Below are 17,228 nucleotides of genomic sequence, written 5' to 3'. Positions count from 1 at the left end.
GCGTCTGTAATTCACATCATAGGTAGACCTCAACTATGGGAGACAAGCTGAGAAAAAAAAAATCCAGAAAATCACATTGTCTGTTTTTTTTAACAATTTATTTGCATATTATGGTGGAAAATAAGTATTTGGTCAGAAACAAAATTTCATCTCAATACTAATGGGAAAGCCAGTGACTGAGGGCAGATATTAATAACCTAGAGAGGCACCATGGCTCCCCTGACTAAAAACATCTGCCCCCAGCCACCCCAGAAAAGTCACATCTGTAAGATGCGCCTATTCTGGCACTTAGCCTCTCTCTTCCCACTCCCGAGTAGCAGTGGGATATGGGGTAATAAAGGGTTAATGTCACCTTGCTAATGTAAGGGGACATTAAGCCTGATTAACCCCTTTACCCCCAAGGGTGGTTTGCACGTTAATGACCGGGCCAATTTTTACAATTCTGACCACTGTCCCTTTATGAGGTTATAACTCTGGAACGCTTCAACGGATCCCGGTGATTCTGACATTGTTTGCTCGTGACATATTGTACTTCATGATAGTGGTAAAATTTCTTTGATATTACCTGCGTTTATTTGTGAAAAAAAAGGAAATTTCGCAATTTTCCAAATTTGAATTTTGATGCAATTAAATCACAGAGATATGTCGCACACAAAATACTTAATAAGTAACATTTCCCACGTCTACTTTACATCAGCACTATTTTGGAACCAATTTTTATTTGTTACGGAGTTATAAGGGTTAAATGTTGACCAGCAATTTCTAATTTTTACAACACCATTTTTTTTTTAGGGACCACATCTCATTTAAAGTCATTTTTAGGGGTCTATATGATAGAAAATAACCAAGTGTGACACCATTCTAAAAACTGCACCCCTCAAGGTGCTCAAAACCACATTCAAGAAGTTTATTAACCCTTCAGGTGTTTCACAGGAATTTTTGGAATGTTTAAATAAAAATTAACATTTAACTTTTTTTCACACAAAATTTACTTCAGCTCCAATTTGTTTTATTTTACCAAGGGTAACAGGAGAAAATGGACCCCAAAAGTTGTTGTACAATTTGTCCTGAGTACGCCGATACCCCATATGTGGGGGTAAACCACTGGGCGCATGACTGAGCTCGGAAGCGAAGGAGCGCCATTTGACTTTTCAATGCAAAATTGACTGGAATTGAGATGGGATGCCATGTTGCGTTTGGAGAGCCACTGATGTGCCTAAACATTGAAACCCCCCACAAGTGCCACCATTTTGGAAAGTAGACCCCCTAAGGAACTTATCTAGATGTGTGGTGAGCACTTTGACCCACCAAGTGCTTTACAGAAGTTTATAATGCAGAGCCGTAAAAATAACAAAATCATATTTTTTCACAAAAATGATTTTTTGCCCCCAATTTTTTATTTTCCCAAGGGTAAGAGAAGAAATTGGACCCCAAAGGTTGTTGCACAATTTGTCCTGAGTATGCTGATACCCCATATGTGGGTGTAAAGTAATGTTTGGGCGCATGGCAGAGCTCGGAAGGGAAGGAGCGCCATTTGACTTTTCAATGCAATATTTACTGGAATTGAGATGGGATGCCATGTTGCGTTTAGAGAGCCACTGATGTGCCTAAACATTGAAACCCCCCACAAGTGACACCATTTTGGAAAGTAGACCCCCTAAGGAACTCATCTAGATGTGTTGTGAGAGCTTGAAACCCCCAAGTGTTTCACTACAGTTTATAAAGCAGAGCCGTGAAAATAAAAAATCTTTTTTTCCCACAAAAAAATATATTTAAGCCCCCAGTTTTGTATTTTCCCAAGGGTAACAGGAGAAATTGGACCCCAAAAGTCGTCCAATTTATTCTGAGTACGCTGATACCCCATATGTGTGGGGGAACCACTGTTTGGGCGCATGGAAGGGCTCAGAAGGGAAGGAGCGCCATTTGGAATGCAGACTTAGATGGAATGGTCTGCAGTCGTCACATTGCGTTTGCAGAGCCCCTAATGTACCTAAACAGTAGAAACCCCCCACAAGTGACCCCATATTGGAAACTAGACCCCCCAAGGAACTTATCTAGATGTTTTGTGAGAACTTTGAACCCCCAAGTGTTTCACTACAGTTTATAACGTAGAGCCCTGAAAATAAAAAATCTTTTTTTTTCCACAAAAATTATTTTTTAGCCCCCAGTTTTGTATTTTTCCAAGGGTAACATTTGAAATTGGACCCCAAAAGTCATTGTCCAATTTGTTCTGACTACGCTGATACCCCATACGTGGGGGGAAAACAACGTTTGAGCACCTGGCAGAGCTGGGAAGGGAAGGAACACTATTTTACTTTTTCAACGCAGAATTGGCTGGAATTGAGATCTGACGCCATGTCGCGTTTGGAGAGTCCCTGATGTGCCTAAACAGTGGAAACCCCCAATTATAACTGAAACCCTAATCCAAACACACCCCTATCCCTATTCCCAATGGTAACCCTAACCACACCCCTAACCCTGACCCCAACCCTATTCCCAACCGTAAATCCAAACCCTAACTTTAGCCCCAACCCCAACTGTAGCCTTAACCCTAGCCCCAACCCTAACCCGAGAATGGAAATAAATACATTTTTTAAATTTTGTATTTTTCCCTAACTAAGAGGGTGATGAAGGGGGGTTTGATTTACTTTTATAGCAGGTGTTTTAGTGGATTTTTATGATTGGAAGCCGTCACACACTGAAAGACGCTTTTTATTCCAAAAATATTTTTTGAATTACCACATTTTGAGAGCTATAATTTTTCCATATTTGGGTCCACAGAGTCATGTGAAGTCTTGTTTTTTGCGGGACGAGTTGACGTTTTTATTGGTAACATTTTCGGGCACGTGACATTTTTTTATCGCTTTTTATTCCGATTTTTGTGAGGCAGAATGACCAAAAATCAGCTATTCATGAATTTCTTTTGGGGGAGGCGTTTATATTGTTCCGCGTTTGGTAAAATGGATGAAGCAGTTTTATTGTTCGGGTTAGTATGATTACAGCGATACCTCATTTATATTTTTTTTAATGTTTTGGCGCTTTTATACGATAAAAACTATTTTATAGAAAAAATAATTATTTTTGTATCGCTTTATTCTGAGGACTATAACTTTTAAAATTTTCACTGATGATGTTGTATGGTGGCTCATTTTTTGCGGGACAAGATGACGTTTTCAGCGGTATCATGGTTATTTATATCCATCTTTTTGATCGCGTGCTATTCCACTTTTTGTTTGGCGGTATGATAATAAAGTGTAGTTTTTTGCCTCGTTTTTTTTTTTTTTACGGTGTGCACCGAAGGGGTTAACTAGTGGGACAGTTTTATAGGTCGGGTCGTTACGGACGCGGCGATACTAAATATGTGTACTTTTATTGTTTTTTTTTCTTTAGATAAAGAAATGTATTTATAGGAATATATATATATATTTTTTAGGAATTTTTTTAGGATTTTATTTTTACATTTTTTACACATGTGAATATCTTTTTTGTTTACACTATAACATTGCCTCGGGGGGGATCATGTTATGGTGTAAGATCGCTGATCTGACACTTTGCTGTGCACTATGTCAGATCAGCGATCTGACATGCACACAGCAGTGAGGCTTCCCGGCGCCTGCTCTGAGCAGGCGCTGTGAAGCCACCTCCCTGCAGGACCCGAATGCCGCGGCCATTTTGGATCCGGGCCTGCTGCAGGGAGGAGAAGGTAAGAGACCCTCGCAGCAACACGATCACATCGCGTGGCTCCGGGGGTCTCAGGGAAGCCCGCAGGGAGCCCCCTCCCTGCGCGATGCTTTCCTATACCGCCGGAACACTGCGATCATGTTTGATCGCAGTGTGCCGGAGGTTAATGTGCCGGGGGCGGTCCGTGACTGCTCCTGGCACATAGTGCCGCTTGTCAGCTGTGATAGTCAGCTGACACCCGGCTGCGCTCTCCCCCGTGAGCGTGGCTGATCGCTCTGGACGTACTATTCCGTGCTTGGGAATTAGGGCCCACCCCACATGGACGGACGGAATAGTACGTCCAATGGCAGAAAAGGGTTAATAATGGAGAGGAGTCAATAAGACTCTTATCCATTATTAAGCCCCTAGTCTGAAAGGGTTAAAAAAACACACACATTAAGGGCAGTCCCACACGTCCAGATAATTCCGGTACCGGAAAAAATCGGTACTGGAATTATCCGTGTGCCCGTGCGTTTCTGTGGCACATCAGTGTGGCACACGTGTGCCGCCCATGTGACCACTGGGTACCACATGCACCATGCAGGAGACAGCGCTAAAGTTTAGCGCTGTCCCCTGCATCTGGTGCTGAAGACCCATTCATATCTTCCCTGCAGCAGCATTTGCTGTAGAGAAGATATGAATATTCTTTTTTTGTTGTTGTTGTTTCTCATGTTTAAAATAAAGGTCCATGTCCCCACCCCCCTCCCACCCCCTGTGCGGCTCCCTCGCTGGCTGGCGCTGCTTCCTGTCCTGGCCACACCTTCTACTGTATGAGCGGTCACGTGGGGCCGCTCATTTACAGTAATGAATATGCAGCTCCACACAGTAGAAGATGTGGCCAGGACAGGAAGCAGCGCCAGCCAGCGAGGGAGCCGGGTGAGTATTTTAACCCCTTAGGGACCGCCGATACACCTTTTAACGGCGGCCGCTAAGGGCACTTAAACCACAGCGCCGTTAATTAACGGTGCTGTGGAAAAAGTGAATAGCGCCCCCCAGAGTCGGATTTTCTCCAGGGTCTCGGCTGCCGGGGGTAGCCAAGACCCCAGAGAACATGATTCGGGGGGTTTTTAACCGACCCCACATTTGCGATCGCCGGTAATTAACTGTTTTCCGTTGACCGCAAAAAAAAAAAAAGAAGTAAAGTGTAATTCTCTGTCCTCTGATGTGATCGTACATCAGAGGACAGAGAAATAGGGGGATTCGGGGACCTTTGCATACTCACCTGTGTCCCTAGGTCCTCCTGCTGCTCCTCCTGGCTGCCGGGGAAAAGAAAATGGCGGGCGCATGCGCAGTGCACCCGCCATCTGTCTCCATCTGCTGGCCGGCAGGAGAGCAGCAGTTGGGGCTAAAATTAGGGTTAGGGGTAGGGTTAGGTCTAGGTGTAGGGTTAGGGGTAGGGTTAGGGCTAGGGTTAGGGCTAGGGCTAAATTTAGGGTTAGGGTTGGGGCTAAATTTAGGGTTAGGCTTCTTTCACACTTACGTCGGTACGGGGCCGTCGCAATGCGTCAGCCCGACATACTGACGCACGTTGTGAAAATTGTGCACAATGTGGGCAGCGGATGTAGTTTTTCAACGCAGCCGCTGCCATATCTATGTCCTGGGGAGGAGGGGGCGGAGTTACGGCAATGCATGCGCGGTCAGAAATGGCAGATGCGACGTACAAAAAAACGTTTCATTGGACTTTTTTTGTGCCGATGGTCCGCCAAAACACAACTGATCCAGTGCATGACGGACGCGACGTGTGGCCATCCGTCACGATCTGTCGGCAATACAAGTCTATGGGCAAAAAACGCATCCTGCGGGCACATTTGCAGGATCCGTTTGTTGTCCAAAACTACGGCTTGCGACGGATGCCAAACGACGCAAGTGTGAAAGTAGCCTTAGGGCTAGGGTTAGGGTTGGGGCTAAAGTTAGGGCTAGGGTTGGGGCTAAAGTTAGGGTTAGAGTTGGGATTAGGGTTAGGGTTTGGATTACGGTTGGTATTAGGGTTAGGGTTGGCATTAGGGTTACGCTTGGGATTAGGGTTAGGTTTGGGATTAGGGTTAAGGTTAGGGTTGTGATTAGGGTTAGGTTTGAGGTTAGGGTTGAGATTAGGATTAGGGGTGTGTTGGATTTAGGGTTTTGATTAGGGTTATGGTTAGGGTTGACATTAGGGTTGTTTTGGGGTAAGGGTTGTGATTATCGTTAGGGTTAGTGATTAGGATTATGGATCAGGTTGGGATTAGGGTTAGGGGTGTGTTGGAGTTGGGTTGGAGCTAGACTTGGGGGGTTTCCACTGTTTAGGTACATCAGGGGTCTCCAAACACGACAGCCAATTTTGCGCTCAAAAAGTCAAATGGTGCTCCCTCCCTTCTGAGCTCTGCCGTGCGCCCACTCTGCATTATAAACTTCTGTGAAGCACTTGGGCATTCAAAGTTCTCACCACACATCTATATAAACGGGGTCACATTTGGGGGGTTACTACTGTTTAGGTACATCAGGGGCTCTGCAAACGCAACATAATGCCCACAGACCATTCTATCAAAGTCTGCATTCCAAAACGGCGCTCCTTCCCTTCCGAGCTCTGCCGTGCGCCCAAACAGTGGTTTACCCCCACATATGGCGCATCAGCGTACTCGGGATAAATTGGACAACAACTTTTGGGGTCCAATTTTTCTTGTTACCCTTGTGAAAATAAAAACTTGGGGGCTAAAAAAATCTTTTTTGTGGAAAAAAAAATATTTTTTATTTTCACGACTCTGCATTATAAACTTCTGTGAAGCACTTGGGCATTCAAAGTTTTCACCACACATCTAGATAGGTTCCATGGGGGTCTAGTTTCCAAAATGGGGTCACTTGTTGGGGATTTCTACTGTTTAGGCACATCAGGGGCTCTCCAAACGCGACATGGCGTCCGATCTTAATTCCAGCCAATTCTACATTGAAAAAGTAAAACGGCACTCCTTCTCTTCCAAGCTCTGCGGTGCGCCCAAACAGTGGTTTACCCCCACATATTGGGTATCGACGTACTCAGGAGAAATTTCACAACAACTTTAGTGGTCTAATTTCTCCTGTTACCCTTGTGAAAATAAAAATTTGTGGGCAAAAAGATCATATTTGTAGAAAAAATGCGTTTTTTTTTTTTCACGGCTCTACGTTATAAACTTCTGTGAAGCACATGGGGGTTCAAAGTGCTCACCACACATCTAGATAAGTTCCTTGAGGGGTCTAGTTTCCAAAATGGTGTCACTTGTGGGGGGTTTCCACTTCTAGGCACATCAGGGGCTCTCTAAACGTGACATGGCGTCCCATCTCAATTCCAGCCAATTCTGCATTGAAAAAGTCAAACGGCGCTCCTTCACTTCTAAGTTCTGCGGTGCGTCCAAAAAGTGGTTTACCCCCACATATGGGGTATTGGCGTATTCAGGAGAAATTGCATAACAAAATTTATGGTTACATTTCTGTTTTTACACATGTGAAAATAAAAAAAATGGTTCTGAATTAAGATGTTTGCAAAAAAAAGTTAAATGTTCATTTTTTCCTTCCACATTGTTTCAGTTCCTGTGAAGCACGTAAAGGGTTAATAAACTTCTTGAATGTGGTTTTGAGAACCTTGAGGGGTGTAGTTTTTAGAATGGTGTCACACTTCATTATTTTCTATCATATAGACCCCTCAAAATGACTTCAAATGTGACGTGGTCCCTAAAAAAAAATGGTGTTGTAAAAATGAGAAATTGCTGGTCAACTTTTAACCCTTATAACTCCCTAACAAAAAAAATTTTGTTTCCAAAATTGTGCTGATGTAAAGTAGACATGTGGGAAATGTTATTTATTAACTATTTTTCGTGACATATCTCTCTGATTTAAGGGCATAAAAATACAAAGTTTGAAAATTGCAAAATTTTAAAAATTTTCGCCATATTTCCGTTTTTTTCATAAATAGTCGCAAGTAATATCGAAGAAATGTTACCACTAACATGAAGTACAATATGTCACGAAAAAACAATCTCAGAATCAGCGGGATCCGTTGAAGCGTTCCAGAGTTATAACCTCATAAAGTGACAGTGGTCAGAATTGCAAAAATTGGCTCGGTCATTAAGTACCAAATTGGCTCTGTCACTAAGGGGTTAAGAACGGCGGGCGCACAGGGGGTGGGAGGGGGGTGGGGACATGGATATTTATTTTAAACACGAGAAACCAAAAAAAAAAGGAATATTCATATCTTCTCTACAGCGAACGCTGCTGCAGGGAAGATATGAATGGCGGCTTAAGCACCAGTGGGGGGGGACAGCGCTTACTGTAGCGCTGTCTCCTGCACGGCACACGGACTGCACACGGACAGCGTCCGTGTGCGGTACGTGTTTTACACGGACCCATTGACTTTAATGGGTCCGTGTAATCCGTGCGCTCCCACGAACACTGACATGTCTCCGTGTTTGGCACACGGGGACACGGTCAGCAAAAAATCAATGACATCTGCACAGATGCATTGATTTCAATGTGTCTACGTGTGTCAGTGGCTCCGGTACGTGAGGAAACTGTCACCTCACGTACCGGAGCCACTGACGTGTGAAACCAGCCTAAGAATAAAGTATTTTAAGAAAGAAAGACACAGGATTGTATTATTCTTTATTGTACACTCAATCCAACTGAAGACCCTTGTTTCTCCTGAAAAAAAATTCAAAATAAAAAAGCAACAATATCCCATAACTGTCCGCCGTACAGTCAAGTCCCAAGATGTAAATCCATCTGAAGGGGTTAAATACCATTACAACCAGGAGCGCTGCTAATGCAGCTGCTCCCGGCTGTAAAAGACTGGGGAATGAATGAAATGAAGGTAACGTAGCTTCAGTGACTAGCGGTGCGGTCACCGAAACTATGCCCCCTCGTGGCAAAAACTCATATGAACTGTAGCGTGAGAAAATATTCAGAAAAATTCCCAGCAGAGTGGATGGCATTTAGGCCGGTTTCACACGTCAGTGGCTCCGGTACGTGAGGTGACAGCTTCCTCACGTACCGGAGCCACTGACACACGTAGACACAGTGAAATCAGTGCATCTGTGCAGATGTCATTGATTTTTTGCAGACCGTGTCTCTGTGTGCCAAACACGGAGACATGTCAGTGTCCGTGGGAGCGCACGGATTACACGGACCCATTAAAGTCAATGGGTCCATGTAAAACACGTACCGCACACGGACGTTGTCCGTGTGCAGTCCGTGTACCGTGCAGGAGACACTGCTACTGTAAGCGCTGTCCCCCCCACTGGTGGTGAAGCCGCGATTCATATCTTCCCTGCAGCAGTGTTTGCTGTAGAGAAGATATGAATAATCGTGTTTAAAATAAAGGTCCATGTCCCCACCCCCCTCCCACCCCCTGTGCGCCCCCAACCACCCCCACCCCGCTGTTATTAAAATACTCACCCGGCTCCCTCGCTGGCTGGCACTGCTTCCTGTCCTGGCCGCACCTTCTACTGTATAAGTGGTCACGTGGGGCCCCCCATTACAATCATGAATATGCGGCTCCACCTCCCATAGGGGTGGAGCCGCATATTCATTACTGTAAATGAGCGGCCCCACATGACCGCTCATACAGTAGAAGGTGCGGCCAGGGCAGGAAGCAGCGCCAGCCAGCGAGGGAGCCGGGTGAGTATTTTAATAACAGCGGGGGGGCGCACAGGGGGTGGGGTCATGGATCTTTATTTTAAACACGATTATTCATATCTTCTCTACAACAAACGCTGCTGCAGGGAAGATATGAATCGCGGCTTCAGCATCAGATGCAGGGGACAGCGCTAAACTTTAGCGCTGTCTCCTGCACGGTGCGTGTGGTACCCAGTGGGCACACGGGCGGCACACGTGTGCCACACTGATGTGCCACAGAAACGCACGGGCACACGGACACGGATAATTCCGGTACCGATTTTTCCAGTACCGGAATTATCTGGACGTGTGAGACTGCCCTCAGGCTGCTTTCACACATCAGGTTTTTGGTTTCAGGCACAATCCGGCAGTTTCAGGCACAATCCGGATGAGTTTTTTTCTTACGCCTGATCCGTTTTTTCCCATAAAGTTGTATTAGCGCCGGATTTTGCCTGAAGGACATGCGTTTCATCCGTTTTGTGCCAGATCCGTCCCTTCAGGCTTTTTTGCCGGACACAAAAAACGTCTCCTGCAACGTTTTTTGTGTCCAGCAAAAAAGCCTGAAGGAACGTTTCCGGCAATAAACGCATGGAACTGATGTGTGAATGAATGTTTCCGGCGACCGAATCCGTTTTTACACATTGAGAGTCTCGCTCTCTCTCTCTCAAAACCATGCGCAGTACAGAGAGCCGGATCCGTTTTTTAGCAAATTTGCCGGATTTAGCCTGAAACCAAAAACCTGATGTGTGAAAGCAGCCTTATAGAAATCTCCTACCCACTGAGCTTTTTGTCACGAAGCATAAACTGACCTGCGGTGCGCATTTCATATCCACATGTCAATTTCTCCTTTTTGTACGATGAGTCTTTTGTGTGGATTTTCCCTATAAAATTGCATTAAATGTGAAATATCTGCAGGTGAAAAACGTAAATACGTTTATAGTGCATTTCCACAGTGTAAACACAATAAAAAAAATCGCATATAATTCACACATAAATGTATAAAGTTTTGTTAAAGTCAAATACCAAAAAGTATAATAAAGCAGCTTTATTGAAAGCATGACACACCAAAAAAAAACAAAGCATCAAAAACACATTAAAAAAATGCGCACAAAAATGCAGTAAAAAACCCAAAACATAATTTACATAATAGGTGCATAAATTCTGCAACATCAAAATTGCACCTCAGTAAATACTGAGGTAAAATACTGACCAAAAACTGAAGGTGTGAATGTAGCCTTACAAATCCTGAGGTAAAATACTGACCAAGTACTGAACGAGGGAATGTAGCCTTACAAATACTGAGGTAAAATACTGACCAAATACTGAACGAGTGAATGTAGCCTTACAACTACTGAGGTAAAATACTGACCAAATACTGAACGAGTGAATGTAGCCTTACAACTACTGAGGTAAAATACTGACCAAATACTGAATGTGTGATTGTAGCCTTGCAAATAGAGGTAAAATACTGACCAAATACTGAACGTGTGATTGTAGCCTTGCAAATAGAGGTAAAATACTGACCAAATACTAAACGAGTGAATGTTGCCTTACAAATACTGAGGTAAAATACTGACCAAATACTGAACGTGTAAATGTAGCCTTACAAATAGTGAGGTAAAATACTGACCAAATACTGAACGTGTGAATGTAGCCTTACAAATACTGAGGTAAGATACTGACCGTGTGAATGTAGCCTTACACCTACTGAGGTAAACTACTGACCAAATACTGAACATGTGAGTGTAGCCTTACAAATACTGAGGTAAAATACTGACCAAATACTGACTGTGAGCTTTTTATCTGCACAGAATTTCTGCCATGAGGAGAAATGGGAGCTCTATGACTAGGGAGTCACTGACATGATTATTAGATACAAGGGAGGAACATTGCATCTGTGCACCTGAGATCTGATGGCAGCAGCGCTCGCTCCTGTGTGCAGGGAAGGCCGAGGCTCCCTCCCCTCCTGCTGAGTGACAGGCAGCATCACCGGGGGCGGGTCAGCAGTGACAGCCGGAACGCTTCCCTGTGGTGGAGCTGCTGCTGCTGCTGCTGCGCCGTGCACGGCTCCTGGACTAGCGCTGGCCATTGCTCCTCACTGGCCTGTGGCTTGCATGTCCCCCCGATGCCCTGTGTGTGACATCCATGGATGGGAAGTCAGGATATCATCAGTGACACCTCAGTCACTATTGGATTATCATTCCCAGCAGCTGCAGATGATGCATTTCCTCGCAAGGTCAATGCTGGCTGTGCTGTGTGCAGCGCCCAGGGTAAGACGTGCACTCACTGCCTTTGTTTCCATCACTGCTCCAGGTATTTCCTGCAGATCTCCCTGTAACCTCCCGGCGATTGCTGGTTGTGATCCGGAGACCCAGGGGATTATGCAGCACCGCATATTAGTGTGTTTAATTACATGGCAGGGATGAAGCCGAGGATGATGATGATGACCTTAGCTGGATGCATCACTATGTAGTAGCATTCTTTCTGCCATGTATTCCTAGCACTGACATTAATAATAGAAAGTGGAAGCTGAGCCAGAAAAATACTAGTTGGAGCTGCAAATGCATTGCTATGCTGTCTGCAGAGTGGATGTGCCTGGGAATGCTAATGGCCGGTGACATGGGGTCCTTCTATACTGGGGGTGGTGTGATCCGCTGGATCCCACTGCATCGGGCATCTGTGCTCCCCAAATGAAAGAGACACCCCTCACTGACTCCTAGAAGAACTGTTTACCAGGCAGCGGTGAGCCCCTGTGGGCAGGATTGCCTCATAGACCATGCAACTCTGTTGTTTAGCTTGGGATGCTGCAAGCTCTCTGGGATTTGTTGCATGCTGTGTAGAAAGTGTGAAGGCTTGCTTGCCACTACAATCCGTCAGCATGCCATAGCAATTAGCTAAGGGGATATTCCGGTATGTCAAAGTCTTCGTATTGCTAAGCTACTAATTTTTCATGATGTGTGTCAGATTGACTAGCAGGATTTGCTTCTTTTTTTGTGACCTTTTCCTTCTTTCACCCCAGAAGGTGAAAAGAAATAAGGAAAAGGTTTAAAAAAAGAAGCACATCCTGTGTCTATCTGTCTATCTATCTGTCTATCTATCTGTCTATCTATCTGTCTATCTATCTGTCTATCTATCTATCTATCTATCTATCTATCTATGTCCAGGACTATGTGGTGTCCATAATGCTGTATGGAGGACTATGTGGTATCCACAATACTGTATGGATTACTATGTAGTGCCCATAATAATGTATGGAGGTCTACGTGGTGCCCATAATAATGTATGGAGGTCTACGTGGTGCCCATAATAATGTATGGAGGTCTACGTGGTGCCCATAATAATGTATGGAGGTCTACGTGGTGCCCATAATAATGTATGGAGGTCTACGTGGTGCCCATAATAATGTATGGAGGTCTACGTGGTGCCCATAATAATGTATGGAGGTCTACGTGGTGCCCATAATAATGTATGGAGGTCTACGTGGTGCCCATAATGATGTATGGGAGGTCTACGTGGTGCCCATAATGATGTATGGGAGGTCTACGTGGTGCCCATAATGATGTATGGGAGGTCTACGTGGTGCCCATAATGATGTATGGGAGGTCTACGTGGTGCCCATAATGATGTATGGGAGGTCTACGTGGTGCCCATAATAATGTATGGAGGTCTACGTGGTGCCCATAATAATGTATGGAGGTCTACGTGGTGCCCATAATAATGTATGGAGGTCTACGTGGTGCCCATAATAATGTATGGAGGTCTACGTGGTGCCCATAATAATGTATGGAGGTCTACGTGGTGCCCATAATAATGTATGGAGGTCTACGTGGTGCCCATAATAATGTATGGAGGTCTACGTGGTGCCCATAATAATGTATGGAGGTCTACGTGGTGCCCATAATAATGTATGGAGGTCTACGTGGTGCCCATAATAATGTATGGAGGTCTATGTGGTGCCCATAATAATGTATGGAGGTCTACGTGGTGCCCATAATAATGTATGGAGGTCTACGTGGTGCCCATAATAATGTATGGAGGTCTACGTGGTGCCCATAATAATGTATGGAGGTCTACGTGGTGCCCATAATAATGTATGGAGGTCTACGTGGTGCCCATAATAATGTATGGAGGTCTATGTGGTGCCCATAATAATGTATGGAGGTATAGTTGGTGCCCATAATAATGTATGGAGGTCTATGTGGTGCCCATAATGATGTAAGGAGGGCAACGTGGTGCTCATAATACTTTATGGAGGATTATGTGGTACCCATATATATTTGACATCAAGTAAAACAACCTAGGACCATTATTTAGTACATGGACTATAGCATGGCATAAAACAGTTTACGTAAGTTAAGGTATAGTTGTAACTGTTTGATTATGATATATGTACTACATAATGTTAGCATGGGGGGGGGGCTTTTTTTTTTTTTAACAGTGAGAAAAATCCATCTGTGATATTTCTCAGAAGTAAAAACAGACTGTTGTTTACCAGTGTTTCCAGTGTTTCGTTTCCAGATTTCATCAGTGTTCTGTATCCGATTTTCATCACTGTGTGGTCAGTGTCTCAGTTTTTACCATTAATATTTCATCAGTGATTTTTTTCACTGATAAAGAAAAAAATTCCCCTAGCCATTATAGTGTTAATCACGGATGGTATACGGAATGGATATGGATGGCGCAGACTTACAGACTTGCATGGGTAATTTTGATCTGTGACTCAGATCAAAAACAGAACTGGGTCAGCATAAAAAACACAGACATCTGAACAGCCCAATAGAATATATCAGTTATGTGATCTAGCCGTTAAAAAATGTGAATCACGATGTATGGATAATGCCTTAGGGTAAGTTCACACAGGGCAGGAAAGAAGCTGCGTCAAAAACGCAAGTTTAGGTGCGTTTTTTGGTGCGTTTTTTTTTTTTCTCTTTGTCCATTCTAATGTCCTTGGATTTTCAGCAGCAAATAATGATACCTGCAGTTTTGTTGCATTTTTTTTTCAACACCCATTCAAGTCTATGGGTGAAAAAACGCAGCAAAAACGCTGAAAGAAGTGAAGTGCTCTATGTCCAAATGCTCTATGTCCAAAAAACGCAGCAAAGCACAAAATACTGATCAAACAAAAAGCCAATGTGTGTGCATAAGATTTCTGAAATCTCATAGGCTTTGCTGGTATTGTAAAAAGCATCTGAAAATTAGCATAAAAAAATGCAGCAAAAATGCCCTGTGTGAACATGCAGCCGCACGCTCTTCTATTGCCGGCGGCACTGCCGGTTATTAACATGCGAGACTCGGCCGTATTTCTCGCATGTGTGATCCTGGCCTATAACTTAGGCTAAAAGCCAAATCAGAATCTCAATTTGCAGACACGGTGTTTCGGGTTATTGGCCCTCGTCAGTGCAAAGTATGAGATCTGATTTGGCTAGGTGAGAGGCTCTGGACTGAGGTCTAAGCAATAAGGTTTCTCCTTGTGGAGCGTGACATACCAGCTCTGGCTTGTCAAGGTAAGGAGGCTTATTTGCCATGCAATGTTCCTCTGGGAAATTTTATATGCAAATTGCCTCTTCAGAGAGAAAGAGAACTGGAACTCTATATAGCGTCTTCTGTTGGAAGTAGCGATCCTACAAGTCACAATCAACCTTTTAACGACTTTTGCAATATGACTTGCAAAATTATGTTATTGTCAATTAAGTAAATTTTATCCTACATAACAATATAGTTAAATACTATGTAGAAAACTGTAAATGCAAAACAGGACACTCATACTATACACTATACTGTTTGGGAGATTATATGGGGCCCATTATACTGTATCGAGCACTAAATGGGGCCCATTATACTGTATGGAGCATTATATGGGGCCCATTATACTGTTTGGGAAACTATATGGGGCCCATTATACTGTATGGAGCGCTATATGGGGCCCATAATACTGTATGAAGCATTGTATGGGGAACATAACACTGTATGGAGCAATATATGGGAGAACTATGTGGTGCTCAGAATACTGTATGGAGGACTATACTGTCCGGTCTAAAATGAAAAGTCTGCAGTCACTCTGTGTGACTGCAGACTTTTGAATCCGCCCATCACACACACTGTGCACTGCGAGGATTTGTCGGTTTCTGAGCTATTGTAGAATTTACAATGGATACCATTCATGTAATTTGAGAAGTGAAATCTTTGGCATTTTACTATACCTATATTTCTTATCAGTGCATCATGAGTCATGGTATGTGTTACAGGGGCCCACTTTCCCCCAGTGCCATTGAAAACCTGGAGCCAGCCCTGGGTAAGGGGGCCCACTTCCAACTCCAAAGCAGATGGAATTGTGCATTATGATGAGATACTGGACCGCAAGAGGCCAATATAATGATCTTGCATAGGGGCCCTCATCTGACTGTTTCCGCCAGTGCCTAGATAGATATGGGTTAGATGTCTAACATCTAACTTGAAAGTAAGTAGTATACCACTTTAAAAGTTTAACGGCTTGCTACCATTCAGTTATAAAGTTTTTTCCTATCAGAATGTTCCAATGTTCCCCATTTCTGTTCTCAGTAGATCCACTCTATTGCTAATCATCTCAGTCCACTATTGTATGTACGGTAATTTATAGACCACCATGACACAAGACTTGGATTTCAGTGATGTCATGATGACATTCCATATTAATATTTTGGATTATACAATGCATATCTACCATCAGATGAGAATCAAGGGCTATGGATATACAGTTCCCCTAGTTTTATACACGTTGCATCTACAGTAAGTACAATGTTGTTTTATTTCAATATAGAATCTATTACAAGTTTTTTGGCTGTCAGGCCATCTAGCCTTGAGGTAGCAAATACTATATTAAGTATGTAATTCTGAAGGGTCAGGGCAGAAAGAAACATTATTTTGATAGTTATATCTACTTTTTTGTGAATTATCTGAAATGCTAAATCGTTTGACAAGGAGAAATGTATCTTATGTGTATTTGCATCAAGAGAAAAGGAGTGACATGTAGTAGTGAATGTGCAAGAAAAGAGACGCAGTGTGCCCGTCATTTCATCATGAGAAAATTATAGTCCAGGAAACATTTGTAATGGAAAAGAGACAAACAAAAGAAAATGGACGGTGCCTCCATTCGCTTACATTCTTTTCTTTTGACACCTTCTGGGGAAGTAACTTTAACAAATGCAGAGATAGTATTAGCACATAAAATGACGCAATACTCCTTTGCCATTTAGGAAGTCACTAATATCATAAACTAGATGGAGGCCCGATGCTATCACATCGGGAGGGTGGTAAATATCCTGTGCAGGGGATTAAGCAAAAGACAATACTGACATTACAGCAGGAGATCGGCGGTAAAGCTCCTGGGTAGGGGAGGAAGCAAAAGACAATACTGGCATTACAGCAGGAGATCGTAGAGGATACATTTTGTGAGGTAAAATATTGTTTAACAGCAGTCAGTGAAATATTTTACCTGACAAAATAAATCCTCTGTGATCCTCTGCTGTAATGTAAGTATTGTCTTTTGCTTCCTCCCCTGCCCAGGATATGTGGTGTGCTCCGTACACGGTCAAACACAGACAATTTTTAAAATGAATTTTCGTTCGTGGGAAAGCCCCTTTAATGTGACCGGCTTCCTCTGCCTGTAGACATGTTGCGCATCTGCCCCGGGATCAGCTGAATGATAAACTGCGCCTGCATGGAATTTGTGCAGATGCAGTAAATCAGACTGCCGCCATTTTTGTGCAGACAGATAGCGGTGGTCACATTAAAACTGCGCTTGTGCTCCTCCTGTACAAAGATGGTGGCGGTCAGTGAATCATTTGGCTGGTCCCGGTGGCGGCATGTCCGCGACGGTGTTCTGCTGGTTGTAACGCGCAAGAGGCTGCATG

The 17,228-nt window shown here is 43.7% G+C and overlaps 1 protein-coding gene across 1 annotated transcript in view; it reads left to right on the top strand.

Annotated features, from left to right (window-relative positions):
• Window positions 1-11,344: 11,344 nt before the first annotated feature.
• GPRIN3 (GPRIN family member 3) overlaps window positions 11,345-17,228 on the top strand; it is a 222,385-nt gene continuing 216,501 nt past the window's right edge. Inside the window, exon 1 of the mRNA XM_069743560.1 lies at window positions 11,345-11,609. The gene's annotated coding sequence lies outside the window, so the exon portion shown is untranslated. The remainder of the gene's footprint in view (window positions 11,610-17,228) is intronic.

Source organism: Ranitomeya imitator, chromosome 1 (assembly GCF_032444005.1).
Source record: "Ranitomeya imitator isolate aRanImi1 chromosome 1, aRanImi1.pri, whole genome shotgun sequence".
Classification (NCBI taxonomy): Eukaryota; Metazoa; Chordata; class Amphibia; order Anura; family Dendrobatidae; genus Ranitomeya; species Ranitomeya imitator.
The sequence above is the reverse complement of the archived record's forward strand: the minus strand, read 5'-3'. Positions and strand labels throughout refer to the sequence as shown.